The 26843-nt window shown below is 42.0% G+C and overlaps 1 protein-coding gene across 5 annotated transcripts in view; it reads right to left on the bottom strand.

The window, feature by feature from the left end:
* The window catches only part of LOC145353375 (rho GTPase-activating protein 6-like), a 554657-nt gene that overhangs the window by 132461 nt on the left and 395353 nt on the right, over nucleotides 1-26843 (bottom strand). The gene's annotated exons all lie outside the window — the stretch shown is intronic.

Raw genomic sequence — 26843 nt, 5'->3', positions numbered from 1 at the left:
GCGGATATATTTTTTCAGAATTTACAGATTTCTCCCACCCCCATTTTTTTCTGTCCCTTATTCAAGCCAGATTGAGCAGGGAATTGAATGGATTTGTTGTGTTGTCATTATGAAACAGAACATATGGTCAAGTGAGACAGTTTCTTTTTAAATTAGGGAAAGCTTACATATAAAGGTAATCAAAAATAACAAAACACAAAATACTGCATATATTGGAAATCTGAAACAATACAGAGGAAATGCTGGATAAACTCAACAGGTCTGAGAGCATCTGTGGGGAGGAGAAACAGAGCTAACATTGTGAGAGTCTGTGTAACTTCTTCAGAGCTAAAGACGACGCTTCAAAAGATCTGAAGAAGAGTCATATGGGCTCAAAATGTTAACTCTGTTTTTTACTCTCCACAGATGCTGCCAGACCTGCTGGAGGTTTCCCAGCATTTTCTATTTTAAATCAAATAGTTTTGTCCAATAAAGCAAATATTCTATCTGCAAGAAAATATAAATTCATCAACTCTCAAACAGGAACAAGCAAAATGAAAGCAGTGACTGTGACATAATTTTGATTAGAGATGAAAAGCAGATTTCATTCCACAAATCGAGAAATTTAATCAGAGCCAGATCTTCCTGTGTTTGATGGTTCCCACCTAGTGAGACTCCTTTAATTCAGCATCTATGAATTCACTCTCTAGCATGTGCAAGTTAGCTCATGTAGGGTTAACAATCAATTTGCTGGCAAATATATTGGCCCAGCACCATGTTTTCTTTCATTGTAAGCCAGACGTCTAAAAGTATTTGCATTGGTTCAACGTACCTTGTATGCTTCATTTCACAACATTTTTACCCACTGAAGTGTTAAAAGTGAGCTGATAACAGCACAGCAGGGGAAACAGGTCATCTCCTTCACCATAAGATGAAAAAAATTGAGAAATAAAGAGATGATAGAGAGAAATATAGCTTGGAGAAGGTTAACTCAAAGTTCAACCAGACACAGAGAAAGAGAGGACGAGGAAAGAAAGTTTTAAAAATAACCTTTTAAAATCTCCGACAATGATTTGTTAATGAAATGAGACTCCACATTTGTAATTGTTTGTTTCAGTGCCAGAGAGTTGACTGGCAGAAACTACCACATCAGAAAGAGTACATATTTTGGAATGACAAGATTTAACTTCCTATGGCTGGTTAGTTCATACCTATCACACAGGTTCAGTCATTTCGCATCATTTGAAACATATCAATCGTGAAGCTCAATGAAGCATAATTTTGGCAAGAAATTACTGGATATTGGCATTCAAACACCTGTCTGCTCCTCACCTTATGTTGTTGTGACATGCATGCATTAGCAACAGCCAGTGCTATTAGCTTTACCATTATTGGGGCAGTGAAATTTGGCCAAATCTGCTGCCAGACCAAACATGCACAGGTTAAAAATTACCTTGGTGCAATACAAGAAGCCATTTGACGAATGTACGCTATAAAGGAACTATTCAAAACAAAAGGACAAACAGCCTCCAAAATCCTAGCATTTCTCTCAGGAGTCTTTAGTATTAATTTTGGATAATAATAATGGAAGGAATCTTTGAAGGTGAAATCCCCACTCATTGCTGTACCAGTTTAGAAGTGGTTATTCCAGTGTGCTGCTCATAGTGTGGCCATTTTGTAAGGTCAGGATCACTTTTTAAAACATTATTCATAGTTTAAAAAGCCAATGCTCTGGGTGGGTGGGGTAATCCATTTCCTCACTTGCTTCAAAAATCAGTTCAACTTGAATCCAATACGTGGTCCCCACAAAAGGAGATATTTGATCCAAACTGATAAGAACAGGCATTACACCTGATCTCAGGCTTAATTTTTGCCAAAAGGTCAGGAACTCATTTACCACAAAGTGGAAGTATTTATCTCTGCAACCAAATGAATGCTTGCTTCAGATGAACATAAACTAGACACTGCAGTTTAAGACCGGGCGATTACACGTGTGCATTTCAGTCCCTTCATTGACATTCTGGCTCTAGAACTTAGGGCTATTGGAGAACATCTTTGATTCTGATACCATTCTTCACATTGTCACGGTTCAAGCCGAATCACAAAACAGACAAAGAAAAATTAGACTAGAATCACGAATCACCTCACGCAACCTCAGGACATCCCAAAGAATTTTGCAGCCAATAGAATTTTTCTGAAATGTTGTTGCGCTGCAACTTGGGAAACAGAGCAGCCATCTTCACACAATTAAAAAAATTACCAGATTTTTAAGCAATATGATTTGTGGAATGAATAATGGGTAGGCTATCCGAGAAACCTGTTGCTCTTCTTTACAATAGTGCTTATTCAAGAGACAGCACCTCCAAATGGCACAACACTCCCTCGGGCTACACTAAAGTGTCAGCCTTGCTTATGGTTTTGTATCTCTGGGGAGGACCCGAATTCACAGCCATCTGACTCAGAAGTTAGTCATTTACACCACTGTTGTTAATCACCCATGCGTTGTTCACAGTAAGTCATGTTTTGAAAGGGCAGAGGTTTTACACCATATAAATGCACAATTCTATCAGGAAATTCAGTTCCTTCAAGGCCACAAAGAACAATTGTTTGGAGAAAGAAACACTCCAAAAGATCATTCTGAATTACTCTGATGATTAGGTGGCTAGGGAATTTTCCAGATTGCAGTGCACACATTACTTTTAGGCTGAAAGCTAGCACTATAGGCTTGAATTATTTTATTACAGTACTTTGTGTCTGTGAGCATATTGGTGCCTAGGATATGCTGGTACAATCCCAAGAGCTCACATTTTGTGCTTGCTTTTGGGGTTTCCCCCACTGCGGCTACCCCACCCACTGATGGTTGAATACCACAGGTGGCAGGAGGAGGCCATCAAGTGGGCATTAATTGCCCACTTAAGGCTCTCAAATGGTGGCAGGGCAGGAAAGATATCCACATGCCCTGGACTTAAATTGGGGCAGAGGTTGGAAGGCATCAGGTTTCCCACCCAGTCAATTAAATTTCACCAATAGAGTTTTTTGTCTTTTGGAGTATCTACTTTCGTCAATCATTGGAAGCAAAGTATTAGATTAGAGCATGAGCTTTGCTTCACTTAAAGTTTCCTACATTCTTTGACATTAGCTACTTCCTTGTTGATATCAGACTTTTGAATGGACCTACCTTATATTAAGTTGATTTTTCTCTCCACCCTAGCTATGACTGTAACACTACATTCTGCACACTCCTTTCCTTCTTTATGAACAGAATGCTTTGTCTGTATAGCACGTAAGAAACAATACTTCTCATTGTATATTAATAAGTGACAATAGTAAATCAAACAATAAATCCTTAGCATACCATAGTGACAATCATGTGAAGCTGCAATCCTTCTATTCCATCTTACCTCTTCCTCTTTAAGTCTCTCTTTGACCAAGCTTTAAATTATCCTATCTAATATCTCCTTCATTCAGCTCAGTGTCACTCTGTCTGTTTATACATCAATACAAGTTCTTTGAGATATTTTGCAGATTAAAGATATTACATTAGGGTTAACCCTAACATGTTATTATTGCTTCCACCTACACGGCTGGTGAAATTGACTGAAAAAAACAATATAGCATCATCAAAATGAGCAGATGTGCAACTGTTGTGGGGTGGAGGTAACACCGAAATCTGCCCAGACTTTAATTTTAATTGCTTGTAGCTTTAGTCAATGAGCCATCTTTTCCATGTTAAAACAAAGCCAAAACTGAATACTGTTGGCACATCTGTGGTGACTAGGACAGCAACATTTTTTAATTCCCAGAATTACAATGATGCACTGCACTCTGCATGCAATTATACACTCACAGATATTAGCCATTAAATTTCTTCCTTGTATCAGTATTTTACACCAGTTACTTTAATTTAACACACTAGTTTTTTTCCGAACTATTTTCTATCCTTGGCTCAATGGGAAGCTTGTGGGTGCCTTCCTTTTCAGAGTCAGTTGAGGAGTGTTCAAAAACCATTTCAGACAGTCCTAGTGAGTGAAGACCAAAGCTCTGGCTCTGAATTCATGTTCACAGCAAGCTCAGAATCATAGAATCCCTACAGTGCAGAAGGAGGCCATTCAGCCCATCGAGTCTGCACTGACCAGAATTCCATTCAGCCCCAATCCCCTTAACCCCATGTATTTACCCTACTAGTCCCCCTGACACTAAGGGGCAATTTAGCATGGCCAATCAACCTAACCTGCACATCTTTGGACTGTGGGAGGAAACAGATGCAGGCACGGGGAGAACGCGCTGACTCCACACAGACAGTGACCCAATCCGGGTATCGAACTCGGGTCCCTGGCACTGTGAGGCAGCAGTGCTACCCACTTTGCCACCGTGCCATCCAGCAGATACTTGCATCTGTTAATTTTGGGGAATGGGCACTACACATACCCACTGTGTGTAGCGGGAACCCACGAACTTTGTACAAGGCTTATCACCTTATTCACTGGTATAGGGATGGTTACATGGCAGACTGTGAATTCTTCCACCATTTCATACTATTCTCTAAGGGAATAGTGAAAAAATACACTTCATTAAAGGTAATTTAATGAAGTGTATTAGATAACAGGAGTCTATATTGTACTCCTAACAATAGTGCTGTCTCAATGGCTACAGAAGTTGTCTGACAACACAAGGATGAATTTTGTCTCAAACATGCACACGTATACATATATATATTTCAGAGCTCTCAAAGCCAGTCAACACAGAGTACAAAATAAATTGGCCCATTTTCCAGTAAATTATTGAATCCCATTGTGAGAAGGCAATATATTTCTTCTTCTCTTTCAGTATACAGGAAACATTCACACAGACAGCAAATGTGGCTAAGATTCCAGAATATATAATTCAAGTTAAAGTAGAAAGTAATGATTAATGGTGTGAGTAGTTTCAGCACATCATTTCGTAATAATCTTGAAACCTCAGGGAAATGCCAATGAATGTACTGATTGTGCATGGACACATACTTTTCAAATGATCCACGAACCCAGAAAATGAAATGAAGCAAATCAAATCTTGCAAAGACCCTGAAAAGAAACCTCATGCATTAATTTTGCCCCAGAGGGCTTTCTCACCAAAAATATCATTTAAAAAGTCGTTTTCAGATCCTAACACAATGTGATCCCTGTTTGCGTTTCAATAAAAACAGTGATTATAGTTTATAGTTGCTGTCTTCGTATTTTCTCACTTTTCCCTTCGAGAACAGTTATGTAACTGTGAATATCGCTGAACATAAACCCAGAATTCAGGGTCAGAGTTCTGGTCACCATTCACCAGCAGGACTGTCTGGAATTCGGTTCAAACTCAAGTGAGCCCAAGGTTTGCTTACATTAATCATGGTATTGTTGCATGAGAGGGATAAAATTAGCTATTGGAAGATCCAAAATGGCAGTTCTTTAAATATTAGTTGAACTACTCTGAGAAAAAAAAAATTATTTTTAAATGAAAATGTTAGTGACTACCTAGCCAACACTATTATATTAATGAACAGAAAGGATCAACAAAAAAAAACAAAACATAAATCTCTTTGATTTAACAAATTAGGAAGTAATCTATTGTTTTCATCAACATAGAACATAGAACATTACAGCGCAGAACAGGCCCTTCGGCCCACGATGTTGCGCCGACCAGTTAAAAAAAAACAACAATGACCCACTAACCTAAACCAATCCCTTTTCGTCCATAAACCTATCCACAGACCTCTTAAACGCCCCCAAACTAGGCGCATTTACAACTGCAGCAGGCAGGGCATTCCAATCCCTCACCACCCTCTGGGTAAAGAACCTACCCCTGACATCTGTCCTATAACTACCCCCCCTTAGTTTAAAGCCATGCCCCCTCGTGCTAGATTTTTCCATCAGAGGAAAAAGGCTATCACTATCTACCCTATCTAAACCTCTAATCATCTTATATGTTTCAATAAGATCCCCTCTTAGCCGCCTTCTTTCCAGCGAAAACAACCCCAAATCCCTCAGCCTCTCCTCATAGGATCTCCCCTCCATACCAGGCAACATCCTGGTAAACCTCCTCTGCACCCTCTCCAAAGCCTCCACATCCTTCCTGTAATGTGGGGACCAGAACTGCGCACAATACTCCAAGTGCGGCCGCACCAGAGTTGTGTACAGTTGCAACATAACGCTACGACTCCTAAATTCAATCCCCCTACCAATAAACGCCAAGACACTGTATGCCTTCTTAACAACCTTATCTACTTGATTCCCAACTTTCAGGGATCTATGTACACATACACCTAGATCCCTCTGCTCCTCCACACTATTCAAAGTCTTCCCGTTAGCCCTATACTCAACACATCTGTTATTCCTACCAAAGTGAATTACCTCACATTTCTCTGCATTAAACTCCATCCGCCACCTCTCGGCCCAGCTCTGCAACCTGTCTAAGTCTTCCTGCAAACTATGACACCCTTCCTCACTATCTACCACACCTCCGACTTTGGTGTCATCAGCAAATTTACTGATCCACCCAACTATACCCTCATCCAGATCATTAATAAAAATCACAAACAGCAGTGGCCCCAACACAGATCCCTGAGGCACACCACTTGTAACCGAACTCCATGATGAATATTTACCGTCAACCACTACCCTCTGTCTCCTATCCGCTAGCCAATTCTTAATCCAGTTCCCTAGATCACCCCCAATCCCATACATCTGCATTTTCTGCAGAAGCCTACCATGGTGAACCTTATCAAACGCCTTACTAAAATCCATATACACCACGTCCACTGCCTTACCCCCATCCACCTCTTTGGTCACTTTCTCAAAAAACTCAATAAGGTTAGTAAGTCACGACCTACCCGCCACAAAACCATGCTGACTATCTCCAATCAACTCATTACTCTCCAAATAACTATAAATCCTATCCCTAATAATTTTTTCCAAAACCTTGCCCACAACAGAAGTGAGACTCACCGGTCTATAATTCCCGGGGAAGTCTCTGTTCCCCTTCTTAAACAATGGGACAACATTCGCTAACCTCCAATCATCTGGTACTATACCAGAGGCCAACGACGACCTGAAGATCAGAGCCAGAGGCTCTGCAATCACTTCTCTTGCCTCCCAGAGAATCCTGGGGTAAATCCCATCCGGACCAGGGGACTTATCTATTTTCAGACCCTCCAGAATATCCAGCACATCCTCCTCATCAACTGTAACACTGTCAATTCTACTCCCCTGCAACCCAGTGTCCTCCTCAGCTATATCCATGTCCCCCTGCGTGAACACCGAAGAGAAATATTGGTTCAATGCTTCACCAATCTCCTCCGGTTCCACACATAACTTCCCTCTGCCGTCTATAACTGGCCCTAACCAACCTTCTGTTCTTGACATACCTATAGAACGCCTTAGGATTCTCCTTAACCCTATCAGCCAAAGTCTTCTCAAGTCCTCTTTTAGCCCTTCTTAGCTCGCTCTTCAACTCCCTCCTAGCCAATCTAAAGCTCTCTAGTGCACTATCCGAGTGCTCACGTCTCATCCGAACATAAGCCTCCTTTTTCTTTTTAACCAACGAATCAACTTTTTTGGTGCATCACGGTTCCCTAGCCTTACCAATTCCACCTTGCCTGACAGGGACATACCTATCACAGACTCGCAGTAGCTGCTCCTTGAAAAAACTCCACATTTCGGACGTTCCCAATCCCTGTAATCTCCTAGTCCAACTTATGTTTCCTAATTCTCTCCTAATAGCCTCATAATTACCCTTCCCCCAGCTAAAACCACTGGCCCGAGGTTCATGCCTATCCCTTTCCATCACTAAGGTGAACGTAACCGAATTGTGGTCACTATCACCAAAATGCACACCAACTTCCAAATCCAACACCTGATCTGGCTCATTTCCCAGCACCAAATCCAATATAGCCTCACCTCTAGTTGGCCTATCTACATACTGAGTCAAAAAAGGCTCAATAAGGATGTGTTATTGCTTTTCTTTTGTCTTATTGACTCCCTAATGCTTTTCCCAATTATTATTTCCATTTGTTGACTCACAAGCAGAGATGATGGCATAGTGGCAACGTCACTGGCCTAGTTATCCAGAAGCCCAGGTAACACTCTAGAGATATGGATTCCAATCTCACTGGTGGTGGAATTTAAATTTAATTAATAAATCTGGAATATAGAAGCTAGTTTCCCCTGACAACTGTCTTTTTAGTGGAAGAAAATCTGCGATCCTTACCTACTCTGGCCTACATGTGGCTCCAGCAAATTGACTCTCTCTCAACTGCTTGGAAATGGCCAAGCAAGTTATTCAGTTCAAGGGCAGAGATGGGCAACAACTGCTGGCTTTGTCAACAATGCTTACATCCCACGAAAGATATATAAAAAAAACCTCAGAACTACAAAGAATTTTAAATGTTCTGTTGCCTGAAGGCAAAATATAATTTGCTTCTTAGGAATAAAAAGGGCAAGTTGGGTTGCTACTAGAATGGTATCATCTGCCATTTTTCCCAATTAGCACACAAAAAAAAAATCAGAGAAGTTGCAAATAGTCAGGAGGAGACGACTATTACTGTTACCATTGTTACTGCCAGTTTCATCAAGCTATATGCAATATGTGAAATTGGCTAGTGTATTTTTGATGTGGTGTAATGACTTGGGAAGCCTGACTGGAAAGGAACATAGTTCATTATAGAATGCAAAGTATAACCACTATCATGGTGTATACACACACTAGTCCTTGCCCACAGTTCAGCATACCCAGTCATGGGTCTGCCTTATGAAAGGCCCAGCTGTGAGTTCCAGCTGGGCAGGCCACTACCTGTTACCAGGAGAACGCGTATTCAGTGAGCCTCACAAGGAGATCAATTAGTGAATCCCCATGGATTTCGTGCATCACATGTGGGTAGACAAACATAAGAACTATGCATAAACATGCTTTCCAATGACAAAACTGAAAATGTTTGTTAAAGAGCTACAATTGTTTTGAGGGAATTAACATACTGTTTGAATTACCACTGTTACCATTCCTTGATGCTCAAAAGAGAAACAACGGTAATAAGCACACATCAGTCTTATTTTAAATTTTAACCATTTGTGGATGGTGGGGTGGGAGGGGGGCAGACAAAGAGAACATTCAATCATAAAATTTATCCCAAGAACACTGCACAGAAATTAGCCATTCTGCCCATTTGCTTAAGGCCCTTCTCAGTCTTGTCTCCTCTTCCCTCATCACAGAATTCTGACAGTGCAGAAGGAGGCCATTCGGCCCATTTAGTCTGCACGAACCACAACCCCACCCAGGCCCTATTCTCATAGCCCCACATATCCACCCCAATAATCCTCTAAGCTACATATCATGGGACAGGAAGGAACAATTTACAAAGAACAAAAACAGCCCGGGAAACAGGCCCTTCGGCCCAACGAGTCCACGCTGCCATTTTCACATTACCAGTCCCCCCTCCACCCATGACCCTTATCTATGCTTATGGTATGCCACATTGAGGGAAACTAATTTAGGGACAATTTATTACCTCCAATCAGCCTAATAGCACATCTTTGGGGTGTGGGAGGAAACCAGAGCACCCGGAGAAAACCCACGCAAGCACGGGGAGAATGCGCAAACTCCCACAGACACTGGCCCAAATCCATGTGTCTGCACAGCAAACAGTGATAGTCACTGAGCTGTTGTGTTGCCCAGCATCTTGTCCAGTTTAAAGCACACACTAACGACATGAAGCACTAGGCTATTCTCGAACATCCAAGAGCAGCCCTAGTACGACCCATCGTGTGTATGCCTCTCGTTGGACAACAAGGCGGACCGACTTAAAACCTGTGACATTTAGCACGGCCAATGCACCTAATCCGCACATCTTTGGACTGTGGGAGGAAATCCACGCTGACATGGAGAGAACATGTAAATTCCAAACAGACAGTGACCCAAGCCAGGAATCGAACCAAGATCCCTGCAGCTGTGAGGTAGCAGTGAGGTACTGTACTGCTGCACTCTCCCTTATATAATCAAGTCTCTATTAAATAAAACAATTCTACCTGTTTTGAACATTCCATGTGGCAGCAAGCTATTCATCTTCATTTAGAGTACAAAAGAAAATCCTCTACTTGATCTGTATTGTGTTAGTTTTGTTTCCATAGGACCTTCAATCAATATTTGTGATCTTAATGTAAAATGCTCTTTTCCAGGCTGTCTTTTGTATATTGTTGTATGACAAAGGCTTTTGGATGCAATAATCCTTTGCAAACCTCCACAATGCAAGATTGCACATGAACAATGCAAAATTTTGCTCATCTCAGGATGACCAGGAGTAAATTGGCTTCTAGTGATGAAGTGTCTTAAATTTCAAATAATCATCTTCATCTACAAATGCACTACTGGGCCTCACCCCCTCTCATATCTGCAGTCTCTCCTAACGCAAATGAGAAATCTGCATTCCTCTAACTCTGGTGTCTTATAGACACCTGCCAATTTCCTTCACCCCACTCTTGGCCATGCACCAGTGTCTTCAATTGTCTAGGCCACAAGCTCAATACCCACTTCCTTCTCTAAAAAGTTGCCTTTGGCTAGGTTTTGTGATTTTTTTTGACTCAGCATCCATTTGTGGCTGATTGCGACTTTTGTGATGTACCTTGACTTTTCATTACATTAAATGTGCTAGAAAATACAAGTGAGTTTTGTTTTTTGCAAATCCAATATTGAAGGAAAGAGGAAAAACTGTTATTAAGATGTTAAACAATATTACACAGCATTGTAGTCAATATTCAAGTCCTGCTTGCAAACTCTGATCTGCTGTCGGTGTCTCTAACTGGCATATTGGGCCAGAATTTACCACCAAATAGCATCTGTTTTTGGACACAAAAACTTGGTCAAGTCAGGCATGAGGCGAATAGCACGATTCACGTCCACCTTCATGCCAGTAACCCCTTTATGATGGAGCGAAAACGGCCACGATCAGGATCGCCCCCAAAGCGGGCCCGACGGCTATTTAAATTGACTTGCTGCACATCCAACTTTACCGGCACTTTTCCCTTTACCACCGCATTCACCCATCCAGAATCGATGCGAAACAGACATGCTCCATACAAGTCCAATCCAGACACTCCAGTTAATGAGGAGCTAAGTGCCTAGCATCCAACAGTTCTCTGCCTGAGATCAGTGGTGGGAGTGGGAGCAGGAGCGGAGCAGGGTCTGCTGCCACTCTGCCCAAGGTCAGCAGGGGTGAAGGGGGGGCCCACTGCTACTCTGCCCTAGGTCAGTGAAGGGGAAGGGGGAAGGAGGGGGTGGGGGGTCTGCTGCCACTTTGCCTAAGGTCAATGGAGGGAAAAGGGGGTGTCCGCTGCCAGTCTGCAGACCCCCTTCCCCTCCTTTTGACCACTCTGTCAAAAAGAACTTAATTCCAGTTAATTTTGAATGCATTTCTTTGGTGGCAAATGCTAAATAAATACACCTGTAACTATGGTCCCTGAAAGTCAGTCATCGATCATCTTAGAATGTTTCCACTCTAGGTTTGCCTGTGTGATTCAGTAACTAGTTAGTACAGTAACCCCCAATCTGTGATAAAGGCTGAGCTATCTTGTAATAAAAATTGCAGGCCTGTTGGGAAAAAGTGAAGGAGTAGGAATAAATGGATAGCGTTTTCAAAGAGTCAGCATAGACATTATGGGTCTAATAGTCTCCTTCCATACTGCAACATTTTATTTTCAATACTGCGAAGCAGGCCAAATTTGACATGGCTGCTTCAAACAGGAATGTATGCATTTTGCACATGCATTGAATGGCTATGAAGAGCATGAGGAAAGTAGTCTGCAGTAAGTGGATTAGGGCAAGGAAGAAGAACCTTGGCAGGGAACCTGAAGGCTTCTACAGGGGAGCGAAAGTGGCATTTGTGCTCTGCCAGCTCACAAAAGAAACAAAAAATTAAAATTACCTACCTTTGCTCAGTCTCTCCTGGCATGTGCCTATTTATTGACAGGTTACACTGGTGAGACTGGCCATCACAGGTCACTTCTGCCATCAATAAAAATGGCTGGTGTTGAACTACATTCTCGTACTCTGATTTTATGTATACACAAGGCCCCCAGCTGAACATCGGAAATGGAAAAGAAGAAGCGGTTACCACCATTTTCGCCACCTAACCATGCCATTGGACAAACATGACTTAAAATCAACCCTTTGGTCATTTCTCTCAACACAGAAAATGGAAAAGAACCCATTCCAAACCATTATGAAAGTGAAACTTATTTACAGAAAGGAAGGAATTTCAGTTATATATTACCTTTCACTAACTCAAAAGGAGAACAGGAGTCAAAACCCTATCATGGCAGTTTAAGAATTTAAAATCAGTTTGGAAAAAGTTCTGGAAATATAAAGCATGGATTGTCATAAAAATCTGATTGGTTCACTGATTCCCATGACGCGGAAATGCCGGCATTGGACTGGGGTAAACACAGTAAGAAGTATCACAACACCAGGTTAAAGTCCAACTGGTTTAATTGATAGCAAAAGCCACGAGCTCTCGGAGCGCTGCTGCTCCTTCGTCAGCTGAACGACCAGGAAGAGAACACTGTTGCCTGCTGATTGCCGAGTGGTGTTCATTCGTCTGCTGTCGTAGCATCTACATGGTCTCCTCAATGTACCATGCCTCGAGACATCATTTCCTGCAGCATATCAGAGTGTTCTCTTCCTGTCGGTGAACACTTCAGTGGTCACGGGCATTCAGCCTCTGAACTTCGGGTAAGCATTCTCCAAGGCAGCCTTCATGACACATGACAGCGCAGAATCGCTCAGCAGAGACTAATAGCCAAGTTCCACACACATAGGACGGCCTCAACAGGGATCTTGGGTTCACGTCACACTATCTGTAATCCACCACTTGCTTGGGCTTGCAAAATCTCACTATCCGTCCTGTCTGGAGACAATACATATCTCTTCAACCTGTGCTTAACACTCTCTCCAACCTGTGCTTAACACTCTCTCCATTCACATTGTCTGTACCTTTGAGACTTGATTACTGTAAAGAGTCGCATTCCAACCATTATTTTGTAAATTGAGTTTGTGTCTTTATAAGCTTTGTTTGTGAACAGAACTCCCACTCACCTGATGAAGGAGCAGCGAGCGCTCTGAAAGCTAGTAGCTTTTGCTACCAAATAAACCTGTTGGACTTTAACCTGTTGCACGGTGTCCTGGTAATGCAAGTATTATTCTGGAAAAGACATCTTTCCTGAAAGAGCTAGGAATTGGTATGGTCCACCAATCTCAATTTAGGAACTTTAGGAACTGTGGGCAGGCACTGTATTATGCTAAGTGGTTAATATTGTGGATTTAATCTTATTCCACACTCACTAGTTAGAACATTCTGATTTGCAATTGGAAAGTGCATCTACCTACAACTTTGGCACGTGGGCATTACTGGCAAGGCTGGAATTTTGAGCTGCCCCAAGAAAGTGATGATGAAGGCCTGTTTGCTGGTAACAAACCACTCAACGAGCCTTGTGAGACTTCTCACTGATTCCCCTCAGGACAGGGAACTTGTGCGCTTAGAATCATCTAGCCTATATGTGTCATCAAATCCAATGTATAGAGGTTAGTTGGATTGTCTCTTGGTGTCCAAATATGTAGATTAAATGAATTAGTCATGGTAAATTTGCAGGGTTATAGAACGAGATTGGGGGAGGTTGTTGGTCTGGTTAAGCTGTTCTTTCAGAGAGTTGGTGCAGGCTTGATAGGCCTCCTTCTGCACTGTAGGGATTTTATGGTTCTAAACATATAGCACAACACGGTGGACTCTGAAGCATGGTGCTTTACTGGTTCGTTGAGTGATTTGCTACCGGCAAACAGGCCTTCATCATCACTTTCTTGAGGCAGTTCAAAATTCCAGCCTTGCCAGTAATGCCCACATGTAAGGAGCAAAAGGATAGTGAGGGATAAAATTGGTCCTCTTGAAGACCAGAGTGGTAGACTGTGTATGGAGCCAAAAGAGATGGGGAGAGATACTAAATGGGTTTTTTGCATCTGTATTTACTGAGGAAATGGACAACGACTCTACAGAAATAGGGCAAACAGGTAGGGAGGTCATGGAACCTTTACAGATTAAAGGGGAGGAGGTGCTGGCTGTCTTGAGGCAAATCAGAGTGGATAAATCCCCAAGACCGGCCAGGGTATTCCCACAGACCTTGAGGGAGGCTAGTGTTGAACTTGCAGGGGCCCTGGCAGACATATTTAAAATGTCAGTATTCATGGGGGAGGTGCTGGATGATTGGAGGGCGGCTCATGTTGTTCTATTGTTTAAAAAAGGTTCCAAAAGAAATCCGAGAAATTATAGGCCAGTAAGTTTGACGTCAGTGGTGGGCAAGTTATTGGAAGGTGTGATAAGGGATAGGATCTACAAATATTTGGATAGACAGGGACTTATGGTAGGCTGGTAGAAAAGGTTAAGGCGCATGGGATGCGAGGCCAGGTAGCTAGGTGGATTGAGAACTGGCTGGGTAATAGGAGACAGAGGGTAGTAGTGGAGGGAACTTTGTCCGGCTGGAGGCCAGTGACCAGTGGTGTGCCGCAGGGCTCAGTACTGGGACCTCTCCTCTTTGTAGTCTACATAAATGACTTGGAAGAGAGCATAGGTGGTGTGATCAGCAAGTTTGCTGATAACACCAAGATGGCAGGGTTGGCGGGTACCGAAGTGGATTGTGAGGTGATACAACAGGACATAGATAGGTTGGTGCAGTGGGCAGATAGGTGGCAGATGGAATTTAATCCTGACAAATGCGAGGTGATGCATTTTGGAAGGAATAATGTAGAGAGGAGCTATGTGATTAAAGGTAGACAAATTAGGAGTATAGAAACACAGAGGGACCTGGGAATGCAGGTTCACAAATCCATGAAGGTTGCAACACAAGTGGAGAATGTTGTCAGGAAGGCTTATGGAATGCTAGCCTTTATAGGAAGGGGGATAGAGTTTAAAAGCTGCCATCTAATGCTTCAGTTGTATAGAACGTTGGTTAGACCGCATTTGGAGTACTGCGTCCAGTTCTGGTCACCTTACTACCGGAAGGACGTGGAGGCTCTGGAAAGGGTGCAGAGGAGGTTTACTAGGATGTTGCCTGGCATGGAGGGGCTGGGGTACGAGGAAAGGTTGGAGAAACTGGGACTGTTCTCCTTGGAAAGACGGAGATTGAGGGGGGACATGATAGAGGTATATAAGATACTGAAGGGAATAGACAGAGTCAATAGTGAGAGACTGCTCCCTAGATTGGTAACAAATACAAGAGGCCATGATTTAAGGGTGAGGGGGGAGAGATATAATTTGGATATGAGAGGAAGGTTCTTTACGCAGAGAGTTGTGGGGGTATGGAACGCGCTACCGAGTAGGGTGGTGGAGGCGGGAACATTGGACTCGTTTAAGGTTCAGTTAGATAGGCACATGAGTGAAACGAGGATGGAGGGTTATGGTAGGGGTATTAAATAAGGGTTAGAACCTCGGGAGAGACCGGAAAGGCAGGCTTGTGATTAACGTTTTTGTCTTTTATTCCGCAGGTGGAGGTCCACCTCGTTGTCAAACGAGGGGCATGCACACGGTGGGTCGTGCGTGGGCTACTCTTGGAGGTTCCAGGAGTGGCCTAGTACTTCGTGTCGGTGTGTGTGCTTGATCCTGGACCGGTAGAAGGGCGCCGCAACAGCTCGGTGACTAGCACTGCTGGCTGTGCAGATACATGGATTTGGGCCTGTGTCTGTGGGACTTTGTGCATTCTCCCTGTGGATGCTTGGGTTTCCTCCGGGCGCTCCGGTTTCCTCCCGCACCCCAAAGATGTGCTCTTAGGCTGACTGGTTTTACCAAATTGACACTATTCTCCCCTGAATCTGGCTAAGTCAGGGGTTCTATTCGTAGACACGCAGGGTAGAATAGGTGTAGGGTGATGCGGCGGCGCGGGCTTGTTGGGCCGAAGGGCCTGTTTCCCGTGCTGGGTTGTTCTTTGTTCTTTATTAGGGAGAGTCAACATGGCTTTGTACGTAGTAGGTCACGTTTGAGTCTATTAGAGTTTTTCGAGGAGGTTACCAGGAAAGTGGATGAAAGGAAGGTGGTGGACGTCGTCTACCTGGATTTCAGCAAGGCCTTTGACAAGGTCCCTCATGGGAGGTTAGTTAGGAAGGTTCAGTCACTAGGTATACATGGGGAGGTAGTAAATTGGATTAGACACTGGCTCAATGGAAGAAGCCAGACAGTGGTTGTGGAGGATTGCTTCTCTGAGTGGAGGTCTGGGACTAGTGGAATGCCGCAAGGATCGGTGTTGGGTCCATTGTTGTTTGTCATCTATATCAATGGTCTGGATGATAATGTGGTAAACTGGATCAGCAAATTTACTGATGATACAAAAATTGGAGGTGTAGTCGACAGTGAGGAAGGTTTTCAAAGCTTGCAGAGGGATTTGGACCAACTAGAAAAATGGGCTGAAAAAAAAATGGCAAATGGCATTTAATGCAGACAAGCGTGAGGTATTGCACTTTGGAAGGACAAACGAAAGTAGAGTGTACAGGGTAAATGGTGCGACTCTGAAAAGTGCAGTTGAACAGAGGGAGCTGGGAATACAGGTACAGGATTCCCTAAAAGTGACATCACAGGTGGATAGGGCCATAAAGAGTGCTTTTGATACATTGGCCTTTATAAATCGGTGTATTGAGTATAAATGTTGGAGTGTTATGGTAAGGTTGTATAACGAATTGGTGAGGCTGAATTCAGAGTATTGTGTACAGTTTTGGTCACCTAGTTACAGGAAGGATGTAAATAAGGTTGAAAGAGTGCACAGAAGGTTCACGAGGATGTTGCCGGGACTTGAGAAGCTGAGTTACAGAGAGAGATTGAATAGGTTAGGACTTTATTCCCTGGACCGTAGAAGAATGAGGGGAGATTTGATAGAGATGTATAAGATTTTGATGGGTATAGATAGAGTGAAGGCAAGCAGGCTTTTTCCACTAAGGCTAGGGGAGAAAAAAACCAGAGGGCATGTGTTAAGGGTGAAAGGAGAAAAGTTTAAAGGGAATATTATGGGGGGCTTCTTCATGCAGAGAGTAGTGGGAGCGTGGAATGAGCTGTCGGATAAAGTGGTAAATGCAGGATCACTTAACATTTAAGAAAAACTTGGACGGGTTCATGGATGAGAAGGGTGTGGAGGGATATGGTTCAAGTGCAGGTCAGTGGGACGAGGCAAAAAAAATGGTTTGGCACAGACAAGGGCCAAAAGGCCTGTTTCTGAGCTGTAATTTTCTATGGAAAGTTTAAAAAAAAAAGCTTTTGCAGCTCACACCAAAATAGTTTTGCAATGGTAGCCTCGGGTATAGGTGCAATAAACTGAAGGCATGGGCTATGTTGTAGTGTAGTGGATGAATATCTCTACATGTCATGCTGGCTGGATAACCTTAACACACTTGTGATTTTTAGTTATCTCATATGTATTTTTTGCTAAAAACCTATTTACACTCAAAGGGCAGGATTCCCAAATCTCGTCCACTCCTGTCCTGCTACCAGTAAGAATGGAGAAGGCGCTCACCCAAAACTCCAGGAGGAGGTCAGAGGTTTTTGGCTAAAATGTTTTTCGGATCGTTGTAATTTTGACGCTATTAGAATTATGATTTTTAAAATTATATTTTTCTCTTCAATTTTCCATCCCTCTTGTTCAGAGCATGTTTTCATAGTCAAGCAAAGTCCCAGCCACTCATGTACCTAAACCAAGTACCCTTCCTTTTGTACAAGCCTCCTTCTTCTTCGTGATGTTTCACTGAAACACAGGAAAGTACTGTGATTTTTTTTTAAAACTATGGGCAAGGGTGCAGAGACCAACCCTGAATCTACCATATCCAAAACAGGGATCGAACTCCACACTGTTGAGTGTTAATCTGATCTACATGATTAGCTATCGAGCCAGAAGAGCGAAGCAAGGCGACAAAAAACAGAAAAATGCTCATAAATCTCAGCAGGCCTGACAGCAGCTGTGGAGAGAGAATAGAGCCAACATTTCAGCAGAGCTCTGGTGAAGGGTCATCTAGACTCGGAACACTGGCTTTATTCTCTCTCCGCAGATGCTGTCAGACCTGCTGAGATTTTCCAACGTTTTTATGTTTGTGTTTCAGATTCCAGCATCCGCAGTATTTTACATTAAGCTAACCAGGCCCCCAGTTTCGAGCTTAGAGTGAATCTCAGCACACTAAAGAGAGGAGGAAAGAAGAAATTGAAAGCATACATCATTGTTGAACTCTGTCCTTCATCTCATATCTTCATGTTCCCATAATTTAATCATAATGTACTACGAGAGGTACTACGAAAGCAGACGGCATTTCTGCACTGGGGATTAGATTCAACTTTGTTCAACATGCTTAAAAATTCAATATTTTTGCTCATCAAGCTTGAAGTCAGTAAAGCAAGATTCTGACTGGCCATGTCTGGCTGGAAACCCTTAAAGAACATAGAACACTACAGCACAGTACAGGCCCTTCAGCCCTCAATGTTGTGCCAAGCTGTGTCCAATCCCAAGATCAAGCTATCCCCTCCCTATATTTCTGGAGTGCTCCATGTGCCTATCCAATAACCGCTAGAAAGTTCCTAAAATGTCCGACTCCACTATGGAGTCTTATTAGACTTCCTCCTTATGGAAGAAGTGTAATTCAGGCTTGGAACTTAGAAACAGACTTGCCAGAACATGTGGTTCTGTGTGAACCATGGCTCAATTGGATTAATGTCAGGTAAAGTACCTAGTTCAATGCTCATACCCAATTGTAAATTTAATATGATTAGCTTAAGTCTGTAATTGCTGTGTCATGAGACTACGAGGATGGTGGATGGCAAATTAGATGGCCCTTGGTCTTTCCTAGACTAGTAATTCCTACATTCCCAGTCATCATGTAAGCCTCTAATTAATAGGATTAATAGACTGTCAAAGGTGACTGGTTATTGAGTTCGTCCACCCACGATGCCGCATTCTTGGGGTTTACATCCCACTAATGCTCCATCTGCCAGTTACTCAGAACAGCATATGAAGACTGGATAGTAGTTTCTATTTCTAGTGATCTCGGCGATAGCATTACAACTAAAGCTATTTAAATGGTCGCGCTGTCTGCCTTTTTTTTTTGAGAGTTTGCCAAGTCAAAGAAACTTTTATTTATAAACTCTCAGACATCCCATTACTCTCGTTTTTGTGACATTATTACGCCTCAATACCAAATGAACCATGAGGGGAAAGGCATCACCTCTCAGTTCTTAAATGCACTTGCTCAGAATCAAATTTAAAATGAAACTAATGGGGATCTCAACATGGTCTTTCATTGGGATGACAGCTTGCTTTTAATTTGGAGGCCTGCTGCCAACAATCAGTTGCCTGCCTGCTCTGTGCAAGTGATACAGCGTGCTGCTAAACCTTAAGGATTATTTTGGTGCAAGGATAAAAAAAGGCATTACATAGGTGCCACACTAATAAGACATGCCAGTTTGAAAGTTGGTTTTAGCACACAATTTTGGTGCTAATTGTTAATTACTACAAGTTAAACTTGGTTGGAAGTGTTAAAGCAAGATGATAGGTTTAGCACTCAAGCACTTATTAGACAAGTTGTCTGTGGCAACCTACATATGAGCTTGATGCACCCACTTCCACTGACTTTGTGAAGTGTGCTGGGTGACAGAAAACTGAACATTACGGTATGGTTCAGGAACCAAGGAAGATGGTTCTCCGTGGTGACACTGGAGCTCCTGCTGGTAAAGATCCAAAAGGAGTAGGGATGTCCTGTAGACATAGCAACATGTAGGGAAGAAGTTCAAAGTTTCCAAATTGTGATAATCCCCAAGATTAGAAATCACTGACTGACCTCCCTGTAGACTCACTGAATATGAGCTCCCTTGGAATTGGTAATTAACTCACCAGATAGAGCTCATATACAGAGCCCTGTATAAAGCAGGCCCGAGCGGGTCCATTGTTGCATTGTCCCGGCTGGGATCTGTTAGTGTTCACCTGAGGCTTGTGGTTTTGCTTTGTTTTAGTCAATAAAGCTCTGCTCCTTTATAGCCGACTCCTGGAGTTATCGTACAGATGGAACAAAATATAGAAATTGCATAAATAATGAAGAATGGCAGTAGACTCCAGGAGGACAGACAGTGACATGGGCAGCCATCTGGATGGTAAAATTTAATGTAAAGAAGTGTGATGCTAACATTTTATAGAAAGAATGAAGAATATAAGTTTGATGGTAAAATTTAAAGGGAGTTTACAGGAACAGAGAGACCTAAGGGTTTATGCATACAAAAATAATAGAACATAGAAACCCTACAGTGCAGAAAGAGGCCCTTCGGCCCATCGAGTCTGCACCGACCACAATCCCACCAAAGCCCTATCCCCATATCCCTACAGTTATCCACTAATCCCTCTAACCTACGCATCCCGGGACACTAAGGGACAATTTTAGCATGGCCAATCAACCTAACCCGCACATCTTTGGACTGTGGGAGGAAACCCATGCAGACACGAGGAGAATGTGCAAACTCCACACAGACAGTGACCCGAGCTGGGAATCGAACCCAGGCCCCTGGAGCTGTGAAGCAGCAGTGCTAACCACTGTGCTACTGTGCCGCCCAAATCACTGAATGTGATAGGGAAAGTTGAGAAATCAGTTTTAAAAAACATAATCAATCTTTGGTTTATTAACAGATATAGGAAATTATGCTAAGCCTTTACAAAACAATGATTAGGCTTCGGGTCTAATTCTGCACGTCACACTTTAGGAATGATGTTAAGCTCATAAGAAGGTACAGGTTTACTAGAATGATACAAGAAATGAAGGACTTCAATTTTGTGGATACACCAGGGAAGTCGGCATTCTTTTCCTTACAGCAGAGAAGGACAAGAAGAGATTTAATAGAGGAGTTGAAAAACATGAATGGTTTTGATAAAGTAAATAAGGAGAAATTGTTTCCAGTGACAGTATGGTTGGTAACCAGAGGATACCGATTTAAGGTGATTCACAAAAGAACTAGAGGCAACGTGAGGATTTTTAAAAAGATACAATGCACTGCCTGAAAAGGATGAAGGGAATAGAATGTGTAGTAACTTACAAAGGGGAGCGGGCTAAGCACTGAAAAGAGAAAAGAAATCTGCAGAGTTTTGATGAAACAGTGGAGAATTGGGACCAGTTGGATAGCTCTACCAAAACACCAGCACAAGCTGGATGAGCCAACTGGTCTTCTCCATTATTCTACATCTCCGGTGAATAGAACACCAATTCAAAGAACAGCAGTTAAGATCTCCCCGAAGTACTGGCCAATATTTGTTCCTCAACCAGCACCAAACAGATTACCTAGATATCAGCATCTTGTCATTCATTGACCTTTTCTGTATGCAAACTGACAGTGTCATTTCCTACATTACAATAGTCGCTAAGCTTCAAAATCAAAAGTATTCCTTTGCTATAAAGTGCTTTGGAATGCTGCCAAAGGCAGTGTTTAATGCTTGCACCTCTTTTTTATATCAGCATGAAGAGCACTCAGACCCACTGAACTTAATGCAGTAACAAGGTTCAGACAATCTGAGGACAATCTTGACAAGAATCATGTTACTGTGAACAGAAATGTGGTTTGATAGTGTGGGAGTGCAGACAAAGAACATTGCAGCCCAAGAGGGTCTTCTGTTAAATAGGTGTGTGGGGCAGTAGGATATTATGATTGGAAAGTGAAATGGAGAATAAGTATTGCAATTTAAAGTACATATATAATGCAACCAATTTGTTTTCATGTAGGTTAAATGGACAGATGAATGGGGAACCACCATTGTGAAAGTGGTTATCTCAGGGAATTGTGATCGATTAGCATGGATGCTTGTTAAAGGATTCAAAGATAAACCGAAGAGAAAGTAGAAAAGCTAGGACACATTAGAGGCATGTGGGCAGAAAGCATTCAATAGACCGTAGATCGAAATCTTCTATATTTGGCAGCAAATGCACAGTTGCAATACAACTTCAACTATAAAAGGGGTGAATATGAATAGAACCTCCCCTGGCAGAATACTGATAAAATCAGTTTGATTTGCTTTGAGCATTCATCCAATCTACATAAGAATTAGAAGCAGGAGTAGGCCACCTGGCCCCTCAAGCCTGCTCCACCATTCAGTACGATCATGGCTGATCTTCTTATGGACTCAGCTCCACTTAGTCGCCTGTTCACCATAGCCATTAAATTCCTTTACTGTTCAAAAATTTATCTATCCATGCCTTGAAAACATTTAAAGAGGTAGCCTCAACTGCTTCATTGGATACGGAATTCCACAGATTCACAACCCTTTGTGTGAAGAAGTTCCTCCTCAACTCAGTCCTAAATCTGCTTCCCCTTATTTTGAGGCTTTGCTTCCAGTTCTAGTTTTAGTGGTAACTCCCCTGCTTCTACCTTATCTATTCCCTCCATAATCTTACATGATAAGATATCCCCTCATTCTTCCGAATTTCAATGAGTATAGCTCCAGTCTGCTCAGTCTCTCCTCATAAGTCAATTCTCTCAACTCCAAAATCAACCTAGTGAATCTCCTCTGCACTCCCTCCAGTGCCAGTATATCCTTTCTCAAGTAAGGAGACCAAAGCTGTACACAGTACCCCATGTGTGGCCTCACCAGGACCTTATACAACTGCAACATAACCTCGCTGTTTTTTAACTCCATCCCTCTAGAATAAAAGACAAAATTCCATTTGCCTTCTTAATCACCTACTGCACCTGCAAACCAACTCCTTGCGATTCCTGCACAAGGACACGAAGGTTCCTCTGCACAGCAGCATGCTGCAATTTTTTACCATTCAAAAAATAGTCCATTTTTCTGTTATTCCTACCAAAATGGATGACCACACATTTATCAACATTGTACTCCAACTGCCAGACCCTCACCCACTCACCTAAGCTATCTATGTCCCTTTGCAGAATTCCAGCATCCTCTGCACACTTTGCTCTGCCACTCATTTTAGTGTCATCTGCGAATTTTGACATACTACACTTGGTCCCCAACTTCAAATCATCTATGTAAATTGTAAACAATTGGGGTCCCAACACTGATCCCTGAGGCCCACCACTAATCATTGGTCGCCACCAGAAAAACACCCACTTACACCCACTCTTTGCTTTCTGTTAGGTAACCAATTCTCTAACCAGTTAATACATTACCCATAATACCATGCATCTTCATCTTATGTAGCAGTCTTTGGTGTGGCACCTTGTCAAATGCCTTCTGGAAATCCAGATACACCACATCCACAGGTTCCCCATTGTCTATGTAACATTCTCAAATCTGATTCACCTCCATTTTTTCTCTGGGTAGCAGAGGTTTAAATTATCCCCAAAATGTGATAGAAAATGCAACAGGCAGACAACAATACAAAATAATGTCAACAAAACAGAACGGATGCAGAAGAAATGGTAAATAAATAACTACCAGCACTCTGATCCTATTTCTGTAATTAAATGGTATACAGTATTTACTAACAATCGACAAACTAACTTTTATAAAAGATTTAAGTGCTTTTTGGGCTTTGTAAGGATTTCAATAATAAAAATATTTGCAGAGCTGGCCAACCAAAAAGGGAGTTTCTAACTAGTCATTAGCTTTTTGCTAACAGGATGTTGTGAGAAATTGTCTTTTAGCCTTATTAGTCATGTATCACGGAGGGCTCTCCCCACTGAAGGCAAAACATTTTAACAAAATGTTAGTTTGGGCTTATAAGAATTGTACTGTTCACAATTTGCTGACAGCACAGACATGGGAGCACAGCACACAACTCATCTCTCCTCATGTTTCAAATAATGAACAAAAATCTACATGGGCTATGTTTAGCTAAATATGTTATTATTTGCTCATTAAAGGGGTGGTATTATTCAATTTGCAAGCACTGTTTCTGTTGCAGATCTCTCAATTGTTTTTTTCTGCTTTCTGTAACAAGGATAACAGAAGTTAATTTTTGCTGTTTATTTGCTATTGTTGAAGCAAATGAATCACATGCTGGAGAAGGTGTCCAGCCAAACAATCCACAAACCAGACTTTGCAGTGAAGGATTATTATATAGCAGTTCTATGCCAGTCCTTATACTCGATATGAACTTCCTCTAATCCTTCAGCAGCTCATTCCACCACCATCTCCTTCAATTCCTTCATCCTTTAGCCTCCTTATATGGTATTAAGTATTCCCTTCCCCATATATATTTTTTATTCATTTACAGTATATGGATGATGTCGCTGGCTGAGTCAGCATTGACTGCCCATCCCTAATTGACCTCCATTTCAGAGGACATTTGAGAGTCAACTTGTAGGCTAGACCAGGCAAGGACAGTAGATTTCCTTCCCTAAAGGGCACTGCTGAACCAGATGGTTTTTGGTCATCATTAGACTTTTAGTTCCAGATTTTATTGAATTGAAATATCACCATCTGCCATGGTGGGATTTGAACCTGGGTCTCCAGATCTTGCTCAGAGTTTCTGAATTATTAATCCTGTGACAATACCATTATGCTGCTGCCTCTGCCCGAATATACTATTTGTCTCAGCTATTCCATGTGAAGTGTTGGATAATTATCTTTAATGATAAGCATACTGTATTTCAGGGAAGGGGAGAGGAAGAAGTGCAAATAAGATGGGGGTGAAAAGTTGAACCCAGATAGTGAAGTGATTTACCTTAAAAAAAGGCTCCAGTATTGAAGGTGGCAATTCACGAGCTGGGGACTGGTGTCATATTGGGTTTCAAATGATTCATTCTGAGATTTGGATGAGAAAATGGAAGAAAAATGCCTAGTGTGAAACAAAGATCAGCAAACTAACAATGACACACCAAAGGCCAGATGAGACAAATGGTCTCCTACCATGCTGTAAAGTTTCGTGGCATCCTGAATCTGAATCTTGATCATCATAAATTGTCTAAACCTCAGCACTAATTGGCAACCTCAGGCAGAGCATAAGGATACCTGGAATCTTCTAAGTTTGGGGTCAAAGAGAAGGCCAATCAATAGGAAACTTCTCTCTACCTAACCCTTGCTGTCCTTGACTAGAGAGCTTAAAAGGTGACACAGGATAGTAAAATAGCTTTTCCTTTCAAGGTGAATGGCCAATTTTCTACAACAGTCAATGACTGTAAAACACTTTGGGGTGTCCCACCATACAAACAGCATCATATAAAAGCAAATCATTCATCAACACAGCACTTTATATTATTGCTTGCAACTACTCAATCTATATAATAAACTGTTAAATTTCTTCCTGATAATTGGTTAAATGCCTTTTCATTATTGGCCAAGTCTGTGCTTTTTCTGCTTTCTAATTAGTTGCAATGCAAATCCTTTCTATCCAATTACATTTGAGCAAAGAACCACGACAATACCTCATTCACCCCACAGTCAATCCTGAGAATGGACAAGAATGAACACAACTTGTCTCCAAATCAGATGGGTGGGGGAATGGAGAATAATGAGGTTGTAACCAGAGTTAAAATCCTGGAAGTCCTGACACAGCAGCACCTTCATCACATGGACAGCAGCAGTTCAAGAATGCAACACACACAGTGACTTCTCAAGAGCATGGCATGGGCAATGAATATCAACCTTCATGGTGATGCTTTCAACCCAGGCTGCAGATAAGAACATCAGAAATCAGAGAAGGAGTAACCCAAATGACCCCGCTATCACATTTCGTCACTCAAGACTATTATAGCTGATCTTCTACCTTAGCTCCCCATATCCCTTGATTTCATTAAGTGAAGAAAAATCTGCCTAACTAAGCCTTGAATAAATTTAATCATGAAGTATCCACAACCCTCTGGGGTAGTGAATTCCAAAGATTCACAACCCTTTGAGTGAGCAAAATTCTCCTTCTCAGTCCTAAATGATCAACACTTGTCTTGAGGTGATGCCCCACTGTTCTAGAGGAAGCTACCCAAGCTCCTACAGAACCTTGCATGTTTCAATGCAATCAGCTCCCATTCTGCTAAACAGAGAATTATAGGCCCAATTACTCAGCCTCTCATCATAAGACAACACATTCATCCCAGGAACCAATCTGGCAAACCTTCACAGTACCACCTCCAAAATATATCCTTCCTTAAATAAGGAGACCAGAATTGCACACAGTGTTCCAGCTGTGATGTTACAATACAATTGTAGTAAGACTTCCTTATTCTTGTACTCCAATCTGGTTGCAATAAAGGTCAAACATGCTACTTGCTTTACCTGCATGCCAATTTTGTGTTTGTTGTATGAGTGCACATATGTCTCTGAGGATCAGCATTTACAAGCTTCATACCTTTTAAAAAATATTCTGCTTTTCTATTCTTAAGGCCGAAGTGAATAACCTCACATTTTCCCACTTGGTACTATAACTGTCACCTTGTTGCCCATTCCTCCACACAAATTATATTCCACTTAAACTTTATATCATCAGCAAGACTGAATACATCATCCTCTGTCTTTTTTTTCCCAAAATGCTAATATGGATTGTAAAAAGCTGAGGCACCAGCACTGTTCCTTGTGGCACTCTGAAAGTTACATCTTGTTAATGTGAAAACGTTGCATTTATCCCTACTGTCCATTAACCAATCTTCCATCCATGTCAATATGTTGCTTCAACTCCAGGAACTCTTATCTTGTGTTTTAACTTTATTGGTGGCATATTATTGGCTTTTGTCCAGCGTCTACTGGCTCCACTTTATCTACATCATCAAGAACTCTAATAAACCTATCAAACATTATTTCCTCTTTGTAAGACCCTATTCTCAGCACCTGGAGAAGTATAATGTGCTGTTCAATAAAGCAAAATTTTGTGGATATGGGAAATCTGAAATAGAGCAGAAAATGCTGGCAGCATCTGTGGAGAGA

This window comes from Carcharhinus amblyrhynchos, chromosome 15 (assembly GCF_965287045.1).
Source record: "Carcharhinus amblyrhynchos chromosome 15, sCarAmb.v2.hapA, whole genome shotgun sequence".
Taxonomy (NCBI): domain Eukaryota; kingdom Metazoa; phylum Chordata; class Chondrichthyes; order Carcharhiniformes; family Carcharhinidae; genus Carcharhinus; species Carcharhinus amblyrhynchos.
This window is presented reverse-complemented; position numbering and strand designations above follow the sequence as displayed.